The 14,301-nt window shown below is 32.6% G+C and overlaps 10 non-coding genes across 10 annotated transcripts; all 10 read right to left on the bottom strand.

Moving 5' to 3' along the window:
• Positions 1-744: 744 nt before the first annotated feature.
• Positions 745-816, bottom strand: TRNAW-CCA (transfer RNA tryptophan (anticodon CCA)). Its single transcript has one exon. It is a non-coding gene; the product is annotated as a tRNA-Trp (tRNA).
• Positions 817-2,231: 1,415 nt separating this feature from the next.
• Positions 2,232-2,303, bottom strand: TRNAW-CCA (transfer RNA tryptophan (anticodon CCA)). Its single transcript has one exon. It is a non-coding gene; the product is annotated as a tRNA-Trp (tRNA).
• Positions 2,304-3,720: 1,417 nt separating this feature from the next.
• Positions 3,721-3,792, bottom strand: TRNAW-CCA (transfer RNA tryptophan (anticodon CCA)). Its single transcript has one exon. It is a non-coding gene; the product is annotated as a tRNA-Trp (tRNA).
• Positions 3,793-5,207: 1,415 nt separating this feature from the next.
• TRNAW-CCA (transfer RNA tryptophan (anticodon CCA)) lies at positions 5,208-5,279 on the bottom strand. Its single transcript has one exon. It is a non-coding gene; the product is annotated as a tRNA-Trp (tRNA).
• Positions 5,280-6,696: 1,417 nt separating this feature from the next.
• Positions 6,697-6,768, bottom strand: TRNAW-CCA (transfer RNA tryptophan (anticodon CCA)). Its single transcript has one exon. It is a non-coding gene; the product is annotated as a tRNA-Trp (tRNA).
• Positions 6,769-8,185: 1,417 nt separating this feature from the next.
• On the bottom strand, positions 8,186-8,257 carry TRNAW-CCA (transfer RNA tryptophan (anticodon CCA)). Its single transcript has one exon. It is a non-coding gene; the product is annotated as a tRNA-Trp (tRNA).
• A 1,416-nt stretch (positions 8,258-9,673) lies between these two features.
• TRNAW-CCA (transfer RNA tryptophan (anticodon CCA)) lies at positions 9,674-9,745 on the bottom strand. Its single transcript has one exon. It is a non-coding gene; the product is annotated as a tRNA-Trp (tRNA).
• Positions 9,746-11,159: 1,414 nt separating this feature from the next.
• TRNAW-CCA (transfer RNA tryptophan (anticodon CCA)) lies at positions 11,160-11,231 on the bottom strand. Its single transcript has one exon. It is a non-coding gene; the product is annotated as a tRNA-Trp (tRNA).
• Positions 11,232-12,648: 1,417 nt separating this feature from the next.
• Positions 12,649-12,720, bottom strand: TRNAW-CCA (transfer RNA tryptophan (anticodon CCA)). The gene has a single exon. It is a non-coding gene; the product is annotated as a tRNA-Trp (tRNA).
• Positions 12,721-14,135: 1,415 nt separating this feature from the next.
• TRNAW-CCA (transfer RNA tryptophan (anticodon CCA)) lies at positions 14,136-14,207 on the bottom strand. Its single transcript has one exon. It is a non-coding gene; the product is annotated as a tRNA-Trp (tRNA).
• Between the last annotated feature and the right edge of the window lie 94 nt (positions 14,208-14,301).

Raw genomic sequence — 14,301 nt, 5'->3', positions numbered from 1 at the left:
CCGATTCAGGGATTTCCAGTTTAAAGTTTAGATTCTAGTAATAAGCCTGATTTTCTTACAAATTCAAAGATGACAATGGTATGAACAAAGCGATAGGTGTTCCTGGTATTTATTACATTTATTAATGTTTTTAACTCAATTCCCAATAATATTTCTCATCAAAGTATTGTTGATAAGATTTTAATCTATAGAATTAAAAAAACACTTTTTTAAAAACTGTTCTGACCTGTGTCAACAACGTTGTGTTAATCTATTTTCAGTTGGATTACCCAGTTTCTGTTTTCAATCTTAACCCAAACATCGATCAAGCTATAAAAATATGAAAGAGCTGCTTGACCATGACGTGATTTGAATACACAACTTTCTGATATGGATTCAGAAGCACTACAGTTGAATTAAGATCTTCACAATCAGATTCAGTGATTTCCAGTCAAAAATTAAGAATCTGGTAATAAACCCTCTTTTCTTACAAATTCAAAGATGGCAATGGTAAAAATAAATTAATAGGTGCTTATGGCATTAATTACATTTATTAATGTTTGGAACTCAATTCCCAATAACAATTCTTATCAAAGTCCTCTTGAAACGATTATAATCTGTAGAACTAAAAAATGCAGTTTCTTAAACACTGCAGCCTGGTAGCAACAAAGTCGAGTTAACTTTTCTCAAGTTGGACTACGCAGTTGCTGTTTTCAATAATAACCCAAACTTCAATCAATATATGAAAAGACATAAAGAGCTGATTGACCTTGACGTGATTTGAACACGCAACCTTCTGATCTGGAGTCAGACGCGCTACCGTTGCACCACGAGGTCATTTGAAAAGTGTTGTTGCTCCCATACTTCACATGAAAAGTGCATGATAAAATATATGGACACCATCTTGAAATTTGCTACTTATAATCACACTTTGGAAAAGATATAAACAAGGATGAATTAAGGTCTTCACTTTCAGATTCAGGGATTTCCAATTAAAAATTTAGAATATAGTAATAAACCCTTTTTTCTTACAAATTCAAAGATGACAATGGTATGAACAAATTAATAGGTGTTTCTGACTTGCCACAAATTTTCTGTTTTGAACTCAGTTCCCAATGATATATCTCATCAAAGATTGTTGAAAAGATTTTATTCAGTAGAATTAAAAAAGCAATTTTTCAAACACTTTCCTGACAGGTGGCAACAAGATCATGATAATCTATTGTCAGTTAGAATACGCAGTTTCTGTTTTCAATCTTAACCCAAACATCGATCAACTTTTAAAAAGATGAAAGAGATACTTGAACGTGACATAATTTAAACATGCATCATTCTGACGAGAAGTAAGGCGCACTACCGTCAGTGTATGAGGACAGCTGTAAAACTTGCTTGCTCCCATAATTCACTTGTAAAGTGCATGAGGAAATATACAGACACCATCTTGAAATTTGCTACTTTAAATCACAGTTTAGAAAAGTAATAACAAAGAAGAATTAGGATCTTCACGTTACGATTCAGGGATTTCCAGTTTAAAGTTTAGATTCTAGTAATAAGCCTGATTTTCTTACAAATTCAAAGATGACAATGGTATGAACAAAGCGATAGGTGTTCCTGGCATTTATTACATTTATTAATGTTTTTAACTCATTTCCCAATAATATTTCTCATCAAAGTATTGTTGATAAGATTTTAATCTATAGAATTAAAAAAACACTTTTTTAAAAACTGTTCTGACCTGTGTCAACAACGTTGTGTTAATCTATTTTCAGTTGGATTATCCAGTTTCTGTTTTCAATCTTAACCCAAACATAGATCAAGCTATAAAAATATGAAAGAGCTGCTTGACCATGACGTGATTTGAATACACAACTTTCTGATATGGATTCAGAAGCACTACAGTTGAATTAAGATCTTCACAATCAGATTCAGTGAATTCCAGTCAAAAATTAAGAATCTGGTAATAAACCCTCTTTTCTTACAAATTCAAAGATGGCAATGGTAAAAATAAATTAATAGGTGCTTATGGCATTAATTACATTTATTAATGTTTGGAACTCAATTCCCAATAACAATTCTTATCAAAGTCCCCTTGAAACGATTATAATCTGTAGAACTTAAAAATGCAGTTTCTTAAACACTGCAGCCTGGTAGCAACAAAGTCGAGTTAACTTTTGTCAGTTGGACTACGCAGTCACTGTTTTCAATAATAACCAAAACATCAATCAAGATATGAAAAGACATAATGAGCTGATTGACCCCGACGTGATTTGAACACGCAACCTTCTGATCTGGAGTTAGACGCGCTACCGTTGCCCCACGAGGTCAGTTGAAAAGTGTTGTTGCTCCCATACTTCACATGAAAAGTGCATGATAAAATATATAGACACCATCTTGAAATTTGCTACTTATAATCACAGTTTGGAAAAGATATAAACGAGGATGAATTAAGGTCTTCACTTTCAAATTCAGGGATTTCCAATTAAAAATTTAGAATATAGTAATAAACCCTTTTTTCTTACAAATTCAAAGATGACAATGGTATGAACAAATTAATAGGTGTTTCTGACTTGCCACAAATTTCCTGTTTTGAACTCAGTTCCCAATGATATATCTCATCAAACGATTGTTGAAAAGATTTTATTCAGTAGAATTAAAAAAGCAATTTTTCAAACACTTTCCTGACAGGTGGCAACAAGATCATGATAATCTATTGTCAGTTAGAATACGCAGTTTCTGTTTTCAATCTTAACCCAAACATCGATCAACTTTTAAAAAGATGAAAGAGATACTTGAACGTGACATAATTTAAACATGCATCATTCTGACCAGGAGTAAGGTGCACTACCGTCAGTGTATGAGGACAGCTGTAAAACTTGCTTCCTCCCATAATTCACTTGTAAAGTGCATGAGGAAATATACAGACACCATCTTGAAATTTGCTACTTTAAATCACAGTTTAGAAAAGTAATAACAAGGATGAATTAGGATCTTCACGTTCCGATTCAGGGATTTCCAGTTTAAAGTTTAGATTCTAGTAATAAGCCTGATTTTCTTACAAATTCAAAGATGACAATGGTATGAACAAAGCGATAGGTGTTCCTGGCATTTATTACATTTATTAATGTTTTTAACTCAATTCCCAATAATATTTCTCATCAAAGTATTGTTGATAAGATTTTAATCTATAGAATTAAAAAAACACTTTTTTAAAAACTGTTCTGACCTGTGTCAACAACGTTGAGTTAATCTATTTTCAGTTGGATTACCCAGTTTCTGTTTTCAATCTTAACCCAAACATCGATCAAGCTATAAAAATATGAAAGAGCTGCTTGACCATGACGTGATTTGAATACACAACTTTCTGATATGGATTCAGAAGCACTACAGTTGAATTAAGATCTTCACAATCAGATTCAGTGATTTCCAGTCAAAAATTAAGAATCTGGTAATAAACCCTCTTTTCTTACAAATTCAAAGATGGCAATGGTAAAAATAAATTAATAGGTGCTTATGGCATTAATTACATTTATTAATGTTTGGAACTCAATTCCCAATAACAATTCTTATCAAAGTCCTCTTGAAACGATTATAATCTGTAGAACTAAAAAATGCAGTTTCTTAAACACTGCAGCCTGGTAGCAACAAAGTCGAGTTAACTTTTGTCAAGTTGGACTACGCAGTTGCTGTTTTCAATAATAACCCAAACTTCAATCAATATATGAAAAGACATAAAGAGCTTATTGACCTTGACGTGATTTGAACACGCAACCTTCTGATGTGGAGTCAGACGCGCTACCGTTGCGCCACGAGGTCATTTGAAAAGTGTTATTGCTCCCATACTTCACATGAAAAGTGCATGATAAAATATATGGACACCATCTTGAAATTTGCTACTTATAATCACACTTTGGAAAAGATATAAACAAGGATGAATTAAGGTCTTCACTTTCAGATTCAGGGATTTCCAATTAAAAATTTAGAATATAGTAATAAACCCTTTTTTCTTACAAATTCAAAGATGACAATGGTATGAACAAATTAATAGGTGTTTCTGACTTGCCACAAATTTTCTGTTTTGAACTCAGTTCCCAATGATATATCTCATCAAAGATTGTTGAAAAGATTTTATTCAGTAAAATTAAAAAAGCAATTTTTCAAACACTTTCCTGACAGGTGGCAACAAGATCATGATAATCTATTGTCAGTTAGAATACGCAGTTTCTGTTTTCAATCTTAACCCAAACATCGATCAACTTTTAAAAAGATGAAAGAAATACTTGAACGTGACATAATTTAAACATGCATCATTCTGACCAGGAGTAAGGCGCACTACCGTCAGTGTATGAGGACAGCTGTAAAACTTGCTTGTTCCCATAATTCACTTGTAAAGGGCATGAGGAAATATACAGACACCATCTTGAAATTTGCTACTGTAAATCACAGTTTAGAAAAGTAATAACAAGGATGAATTAGGATCTTCACGTTCCGATTCAGGGATTTCCAGTTTAAAGTTTAGATTCTAGTAATAAGCCTGATTTTCTTACAAATTCAAAGATGACAATGGTATGAACAAAGCGATAGGTGTTCCTGGCATTTATTACATTTATTAATGTTTTTAACTCATTTCCCAATAATATTTCTCATCAAAGTATTGTTGATAAGATTTTAATCTATAGAATTAAAAAAACACTTTTTTAAAAACTGTTCTGACCTGTGTCAACAACGTTGTGTTAATCTATTTTCAGTTGGATTATCCAGTTTCTGTTTTCAATCTTAACCCAAACATAGATCAAGCTATAAAAATATGAAAGAGCTGCTTGACCATGACGTGATTTGAATACACAACTTTCTGATATGGATTCAGAAGCACTACAGTTGAATTAAGATCTTCACAATCAGATTCAGTGAATTCCAGTCAAAAATTAAGAATCTGGTAATAAACCCTCTTTTCTTACAAATTCAAAGATGGCAATGGTAAAAATAAATTAATAGGGGCTTATGGCATTAATTACATTTATTAATGTTTTGAACTCAATTCCCAATAACAATTCTTATCAAAGTCCCCTTGAAACGATTATAATCTGTAGAACTAAAAAATGCAGTTTCTTAAACACTGCAGCCTGGTAGCAACAAAGTCGAGTTAACTTTTGTCAGTTGGACTACGCAGTTACTGTTTTCAATAATAACCAAAACATCAATCAAGATATGAAAAGACATAATGAGCTGATTGACCCCGACGTGATTTGAACACACAACCTTCTGATCTGGAGTTAGACGCGCTACCGTTGCGCCACGAGGTCAGTTGAAAAGTATTGTTGCTCCCATACTTCACATGAAAAGTGCATGATAAAATATATGGACACCATCTTGAAATTTGCTACTTATAATCACAGTTTGGAAAAGATATAAACAAGGATGAATTAAGGTCTTCACTTTCAGATTCAGGGATTTCCAATTAAAAATTTAGAATATAGTAATAAACCCTTTTTTCTTACAAATTCAAAGATGACAATGGTATGAACAAATTAATAGGTGTTTCTGACTTGCCACAAATTTCCTGTTTTGAACTCAGTTCCCAATGATATATCTCATCAAAGGATTGTTGAAAAGATTTTATTCAGTAGAATTAAAAAAGCAATTTTTCAAACACTTTCCTGACAGGTGGCAACAAGATCATGATAATCTATTGTCAGTTAGAATACGCAGTTTCTGTTTTCAATCTTAACCCAAACATCGATCAACTTTTAAAAAGATGAAAGAGATACTTGAACGTGACATAATTTAAACATGCATCATTCTGACCAGGAGTAAGGCGCACTACCGTCAGTGTATGAGGACAGCTGTAAAACTTGCTTCCTCCCATAATTCACTTGTAAAGTGCATGAGGAAATATACAGACACCATCTTGAAATTTGCTACTTTAAATCACAGTTTAGAAAAGTAATAACAAGGATGAATTAGGATCTTCACGTTCCGATTCAGGGATTTCCAGTTTAAAGTTTAGATTCTAGTAATAAGTCTGATTTTCTTACAAATTCAAAGATGACAATGGTATGAACAAAGCGATAGGTGTTCCTGGCATTTATTACATTTATTAATGTTTTTAACTCAATTCCCAATAATATTTCTCATCAAAGTATTGTTGATAAGATTTTAATCTATAGAATTAAAAAAACACTTTTTTAAAAACTGTTCTGACCTGTGTCAACAACGTTGAGTTAATCTATTTTCAGTTGGATTACCCAGTTTCTGTTTTCAATCTTAACCCAAACATCGATCAAGCTATAAAAATATGAAAGAGCTGCTTGACCATGACGTGATTTGAATACACAACTTTCTGATATGGATTCAGAAGCACTACAGTTGAATTAAGATCTTCACAATCAGATTCAGTGATTTCCAGTCAAAAATTAAGAATCTGGTAATAAACCCTCTTTTCTTACAAATTCAAAGATGGCAATGGTAAAAATAAATTAATAGGTGCTTATGGCATTAATTACATTTATTAATGTTTGGAACTCAATTCCCAATAACAATTCTTATCAAAGTCCTCTTGAAACGATTATAATCTGTAGAACTAAAAAATGCAGTTTCTTAAACACTGCAGCCTGGTAGCAACAAAGTCGAGTTAACTTTTGTCAAGTTGGACTACGCAGTTGCTGTTTTCAATAATAACCCAAACTTCAATCAATATATGAAAAGACATAAAGAGCTGATTGACCTTGACGTGATTTGAACACGCAACCTTCTGATCTGGAGTCAGACGCGCTACCGTTGCACCACGAGGTCATTTGAAAAGTGTTGTTGCTCCCATACTTCACATGAAAAGTGCATGATAAAATATATGGACACCATCTTGAAATTTGCTACTTATAATCACAGTTTGGAAAAGATATAAACAAGGATGAATTAAGGTCTTCACTTTCAGATTCAGGGATTTCCAATTAAAAATTTAGAATATAGTAATAAACCCTTTTTTCTTACAAATTCAAAGATGACAATGGTATGAACAAATTAATAGGTGTTTCTGACTTGCCACAAATTTCCTGTTTTGAACTCAGTTCCCAATGATATATCTCATCAAAGGATTGTTGAAAAGATTTTATTCAGTAGAATTAGAAAAGCAATTTTTCAAACACTTTCCTGACAGGTGGCAACAAGATCATGATAATCTATTGTCAGTTAGAATACGCAGTTTCTGTTTTCAATCTTAACCCAAACATCGATCAACTTTTAAAAAGATGAAAGAGATACTTGAACGTGACATAATTTAAACATGCATCATTCTGACCAGGAGTAAGGCGCACTACCGTCAGTGTATGAGGACAGCTGTAAAACTTGCTTCCTCCCATAATTCACTTGTAAAGTGCATGAGGAAATATACAGACACCATCTTGAAATTTGCTACTTTAAATCACAGTTTAGAAAAGTAATAACAAGGATGAATTAGGATCTTCACGTTCCGATTCAGGGATTTCCAGTTTAAAGTTTAGATTCTAGTAATAAGCCTGATTTTCTTACAAATTCAAAGATGACAATGGTATGAACAAAGCGATAGGTGTTCCTGGCATTTATTACATTTATTAATGTTTTTAACTCAATTCCCAATAATATTTCTCATCAAAGTATTGTTGATAAGATTTTAATCTATAGAATTAAAAAAACACTTTTTTAAAAACTGTTCTGACCTGTGTCAACAACGTTGTGTTAATCTGTTTTCAGTTGGATTACCCAGTTTCTGTTTTCAATCTTAACCCAAACATCGATCAAGCTATAAAAATATGAAAGAGCTGCTTGACCATGACGTGATTTGAATACACAACTTTCTGATATGGATTCAGAAGCACTACAGTTGAATTAAGATCTTCACAATCAGATTCAGTGATTTCCAGTCAAAAATTAAGAATCTGGTAATAAACCCTCTTTTCTTACAAATTCATAGATGGCAATGGTAAAAATAAATTAATAGGTGCTTATGGCATTAATTACATTTATTAATGTTTGGAACTCAATTCCCAATAACAATTCTTATTAAAGTCCTCTTGAAACGATTATAATCTGTAGAACTAAAAAATGCAGTTTCTTAGACACTGCAGCCTGGTAGCAACAAAGTCGAGTTAACTTTTGTCAAGTTGGACTACGCAGTTGCTGTTTTCAATAATAACCCAAACATCAATCAAGATATGAAAAGACATAAAGAGCTGATTGACCTCGAAGTGATTTGAACACACAACCTTCTGATCTGGAGTCAGACGCGCTACCATTGCGCCACGAGGTCAGTTGAAAAGTGTTGTTGCTCCCATACTTCACATGAAAAGTGCATGATAAAATATATGGACACCATCTTGAAATTTGCTACTTACAATCACAGTTTGGAAAAGATATAAACAAGGATGAATTAAGGTCTTCACTTTCAGATTCAGGGATTTCCAATTAAAAATTTAGAATATAGAAATAAACCCTTTTTTCTTACAAATTCAAAGATGACAATGGTATGAACAAATTAATAGGTGTTTCTGACTTGCCACAAATTTTCTGTTTTGAACTCAGTTCCCAATGATATATCTCATCAAAGATTGTTGAAAAGATTTTATTCAGTAAAATTAAAAAAGCAATTTTTCAAACACTTTCCTGACAGGTGGCAACAAGATCATGATAATCTATTGTCAGTTAGAATACGCAGTTTCTGTTTTCAATCTTAACCCAAACATCGATCAACTTTTAAAAAGATGAAAGAAATACTTGAACGTGACATAATTTAAACATGCATCATTCTGACCAGGAGTAAGGCGCACTACCGTCAGTGTATGAGGACAGCTGTAAAACTTGCTTGCTCCCATAATTCACTTGTAAAGTGCATGAGGAAATATACAGACACCATCTTGAAATTTGCTACTTTAAATCACAGTTTAGAAAAGTAATAACAAGGATGAATTAGGATCTTCACGTTCCGATTCAGGGATTTCCAGTTTAAAGTTTAGATTCTAGTAATAAGCCTGATTTTCTTACAAATTCAAAGATGACAATGGTATGAACAAAGTGATACGTGTTCCTGGCATTTATTACATTTATTAATGTTTTTAACTCAATTCCCAATAATATTTCTCATCAAAGTATTGTTGATAAGATTTTAATCTATAGAATTAAAAAAACACTTTTTTAAAAACTGTTCTGACCTGTGTCAACAACGTTGTGTTAATCTGTTTTCAGTTGGATTACCCAGTTTCTGTTTTCAATCTTAACCCAAACATCGATCAAGCTATAAAAATATGAAAGAGCTGCTTGACCATGACGTGATTTGAATACACAACTTTCTGATATGGATTCAGAAGCACTACAGTTGAATTAAGATCTTCACAATCAGATTCAGTGATTTCCAGTCAAAAATTAAGAATCTGGTAATAAACCCTCTTTTCTTACAAATTCATAGATGGCAATGGTAAAAATAAATTAATAGGTGCTTATGGCATTAATTACATTTATTAATGTTTGGAACTCAATTCCCAATAACAATTCTTATTAAAGTCCTCTTGAAACGATTATAATCTGTAGAACTAAAAAATGCAGTTTCTTAAACACTGCAGCCTGGTAGCAACAAAGTCGAGTTAACTTTTGTCAAGTTGAACTACGCAGTTGCTGTTTTCAATAATAACCCAAACATCAATCAAGATATGAAAAGACATAAAGAGCTGATTGACCTCGAAGTGATTTGAACACACAACCTTCTGATCTGGAGTCAGACGCGCTACCGTTGCGCCACGAGGTCAGTTGAAAAGTGTTGTTGCTCCCATACTTCACATGAAAAGTGCATGATAAAATATATGGACACCATCTTGAAATTTGCTACTTACAATCACAGTTTGGAAAAGATATAAACAAGGATGAATTAAGGTCTTCACTTTCAGATTCAGGGATTTCCAATTAAAAATTTAGAATATAGTAATAAACCCTTTTTTCTTACAAATTCAAAGATGACAATGGTATGAACAAATTAATAGGTGTTTCTGACTTGCCACAAATTTCCTGTTTTGAACTCAGTTCCCAATGATATATCTCATCAAAGGATTGTTGAAAAGATTTTATTCAGTAGAATTAAAAAAGCAATTTTTCAAACACTTTCCTGACAGGTGGCAACAAGATCATGATAATCTATTGTCAGTTAGAATACGCAGTTTCTGTTTTCAATCTTAACCCAAACATCGATCAACTTTTAAAAAGATGAAAGAGATACTTGAATGTGACATAATTTAAACATGCATCATTCTGACCAGGAGTAAGGCGCACTACCGTCAGTGTATGAGGACAGCAGTAAAACTTGCTTGCTCCCATAATTCACTTGTAAAGTGCATGAGGAAATATACAGACACCATCTTGAAATGTGCTACTTTAAATCACAGTTTAGAAAAGTAAAAAGGATGAATTAGGATCTTCACGTTCCGATTCAGGGTTTTCCAGTTTAAAGTTTAGATTCTAGTAATAAGCCTGATTTTCTTACAAATACAAAGATGACAATGGTATGAACAAAGCGATAGGTGTTCCTGGCATTTATTACATTTATTAATGTTTTTAACTCAATTCCCAATAATATTTCTCATCAAAGTATTGTTGATAAGATTTTAATCTATAGAATTAAAAAAACACTTTTTTAAAAACTGTTCTGACCTGTGACAACAACGTTGTGTTAATCTGTTTTCAGTTGGATTACCCAGTTTCTGTTTTCAATCTTAACCCAAACATCGATCAAGCTATAAAAATATGAAAGAGCTGCTTGACCATGACGTGATTTGAATACACAACTTTCTGATATGGATTCAGAAGCACTACAGTTGAATTAAGATCTTCACAATCAGATTCAGTGATTTCCAGTCAAAAATTAAGAATCTGGTAATAAACCCTCTTTTCTTACAAATTCAAAGATGGCAATGGTAAAAATAAATTAATAGGTGCTTATGGCATAAATTACATTTATTAATGTTTGGAACTCAATTCCCAATAACAATTCTTATCAAAGTCCTCTTGAAACGATTATAATCTGTAGAACTAAAAAATGCAGTTTCTTAAACACTGCATCCTGGTAGCAACAAAGTCGAGTTAACTTTTGTCAAGTTGGACTACGCAGTTGCTGTTTTCAATAATAACCCAAGCATCAATTAAGATATGAAAAGACATATAGAGCTGATTGACCCCGACGTGATTTGAACACGCAACCTTGTGATCTGGAGTCAGACGCGCTACCGTTGCGCCACGAGGTCAGTTGAAAAGTGTTGTTGCTCCCATACTTCACATGAAAAGTGCATGATAAAATATATGGACACCATCTTGAAATTTGCTACTTATAATCACAGTTTGGAAAAGATATAAACAAGAATGAATTAAGGTCTTCACTTTCAGATTCAGGGATTTCCAATTAAAAATTTAGAATATAGTAATAAACCCTTTTTTCTTACAAATTCAAAGATGACAATGGTATGAACAAATTAATAGGTGTTTCTGACTTGCCACAAATTTCCTGTTTTGAACTCAGTTCCCAATGATATATCTCATCAAAGGATTGTTGAAAAGATTTTATTCAGTAGAATTAAAAAAGCAATTTTTCAAACACTTTCCTGACAGGTGGCAACAAGATCATGATAATCTATTGTCAGTTAGAATACGCAGTTTCTGTTTTCAATCTTAACCCAAACATCGATCAACTTTTAAAAAGATGAAAGAGATACTTGAACGTGACATAATTTAAACATGCATCATTCTGACCAGGAGTAAGGTGCACTACCGTCAGTGTATGAGGACAGCTGTAAAACTTGCTTCCTCCCATAATTCACTTGTAAAGTGCATGAGGAAATATACAGACACCATCTTGAAATTTGCTACTTTAAATCACAGTTTAGAAAAGTAATAACAAGGATGAATTAGGATCTTCACGTTCCGATTCAGGGATTTCCAGTTTAAAGTTTAGATTCTAGTAATAAGCCTGATTTTCTTACAAATTCAAAGATGACAATGGTATGAACAAAGCGATAGGTGTTCCTGGCATTTATTACATTTATTAATGTTTTTAACTCAATTCCCAATAATATTTCTCATCAAAGTATTGTTGATAAGATTTTAATCTATAGAATTAAAAAAACACTTTTTTAAAAACTGTTCTGACCTGTGTCAACAACGTTGAGTTAATCTATTTTCAGTTGGATTACCCAGTTTCTGTTTTCAATCTTAACCCAAACATCGATCAAGCTATAAAAATATGAAAGAGCTGCTTGACCATGACGTGATTTGAATACACAACTTTCTGATATGGATTCAGAAGCACTACAGTTGAATTAAGATCTTCACAATCAGATTCAGTGATTTCCAGTCAATAATTAAGAATCTGGTAATAAACCCTCTTTTCTTACAAATTCAAAGATGGCAATGGTAAAAATAAATTAATAGGTGCTTATGGCATTAATTACATTTATTAATGTTTGGAACTCAATTCCCAATAACAATTCTTATCAAAGTCCTCTTGAAACGATTATAATCTGTAGAACTAAAAAATGCAGTTTCTTAAACACTGCAGCCTGGTAGCAACAAAGTCGAGTTAACTTTTGTCAAGTTGGACTACGCAGTTGCTGTTTTCAATAATAACCCAAACTTCAATCAATATATGAAAAGACATAAAGAGCTGATTGACCTTGACGTGATTTGAACACGCAACCTTCTGATGTGGAGTCAGACGCGCTACCGTTGCGCCACGAGGTCATTTGAAAAGTGTTATTGCTCCCATACTTCACATGAAAAGTGCATGATAAAATATATGGACACCATCTTGAAATTTGCTACTTATAATCACACTTTGGAAAAGATATAAACAAGGATGAATTAAGGTCTTCACTTTCAGATTCAGGGATTTCCAATTAAAAATTTAGAATATAGTAATAAACCCTTTTTTCTTACAAATTCAAAGATGACAATGGTATGAACAAATTAATAGGTGTTTCTGACTTGCCACAAATTTTCTGTTTTGAACTCAGTTCCCAATGATATATCTCATCAAAGATTGTTGAAAAGATTTTATTCAGTAAAATTAAAAAAGCAATTTTTCAAACACTTTCCTGACAGGTGGCAACAAGATCATGATAATCTATTGTCAGTTAGAATACGCAGTTTCTGTTTTCAATCTTAACCCAAACATCGATCAACTTTTAAAAAGATGAAAGAAATACTTGAACGTGACATAATTTAAACATGCATCATTCTGACCAGGAGTAAGGCGCACTACCGTCAGTGTATGAGGACAGCTGTAAAACTTGCTTGCTCCCATAATTCACTTGTAAAGTGCATGAGGAAATATACAGACACCATCTTGAAATTTGCTACTTTAAATCACAGTTTAGAAAAGTAATAACAAGGATGAATTAGGATCTTCACGTTCCGATTCAGGGATTTCCAGTTTAAAGTTTAGATTCTAGTAATAAGCCTGATTTTCTTACAAATTCAAAGATGACAATGGTATGAACAAAGCGATAGGTGTTCCTGGCATTTATTACATTTATTAATGTTTTTAACTCATTTCCCAATAATATTTCTCATCAAAGTATTGTTGATAAGATTTTAATCTATAGAATTAAAAAAACACTTTTTTAAAAACTGTTCTGACCTGTGTCAACAACGTTGTGTTAATCTATTTTCAGTTGGATTATCCAGTTTCTGTTTTCAATCTTAACCCAAACATAGATCAAGCTATAAAAATATGAAAGAGCTGCTTGACCATGACGTGATTTGAATACACAACTTTCTGATATGGATTCAGAAGCACTACAGTTGAATTAAGATCTTCACAATCAGATTCAGTGAATTCCAGTCAAAAATTAAGAATCTGGTAATAAACCCTCTTTTCTTACAAATTCAAAGATGGCAATGGTAAAAATAAATTAATAGGGGCTTATGGCATTAATTACATTTATTAATATTTGGAAGTCAATTCCCAATAACAATTCTTATCAAAGTCCCCTTGAAACGATTATAATCTGTAGAACTAAAAAATGCAGTTTCTTAAACACTGCAGCCTGGTAGCAACAAAGTCGAGTTAACTTTTGTCAGTTGGACTACGCAGTTACTGTTTTCAATAATAACCAAAACATCAATCAAGATATGAAAAGACATAATGAGCTGATTGACCCCGACGTGATTTGAACACACAACCTTCTGATCTGGAGTTAGACGTGCTACCGTTGCGCCACGAGGTCAGTTGAAAAGTACTGTTGCTCCCATACTTCACATGAAAAGTGCATGATAAAATATATGGACACCATCTTGAAATTTGCTACTTATAATCACAGT

This window comes from Dendrobates tinctorius, unplaced genomic scaffold, assembly GCF_039654945.1.
Source record: "Dendrobates tinctorius isolate UK_male_01 unplaced genomic scaffold, ASM3965494v1 ptg000178l, whole genome shotgun sequence".
NCBI classification, from domain to species: Eukaryota; Metazoa; Chordata; class Amphibia; order Anura; family Dendrobatidae; genus Dendrobates; species Dendrobates tinctorius.
This window is presented reverse-complemented; position numbering and strand designations above follow the sequence as displayed.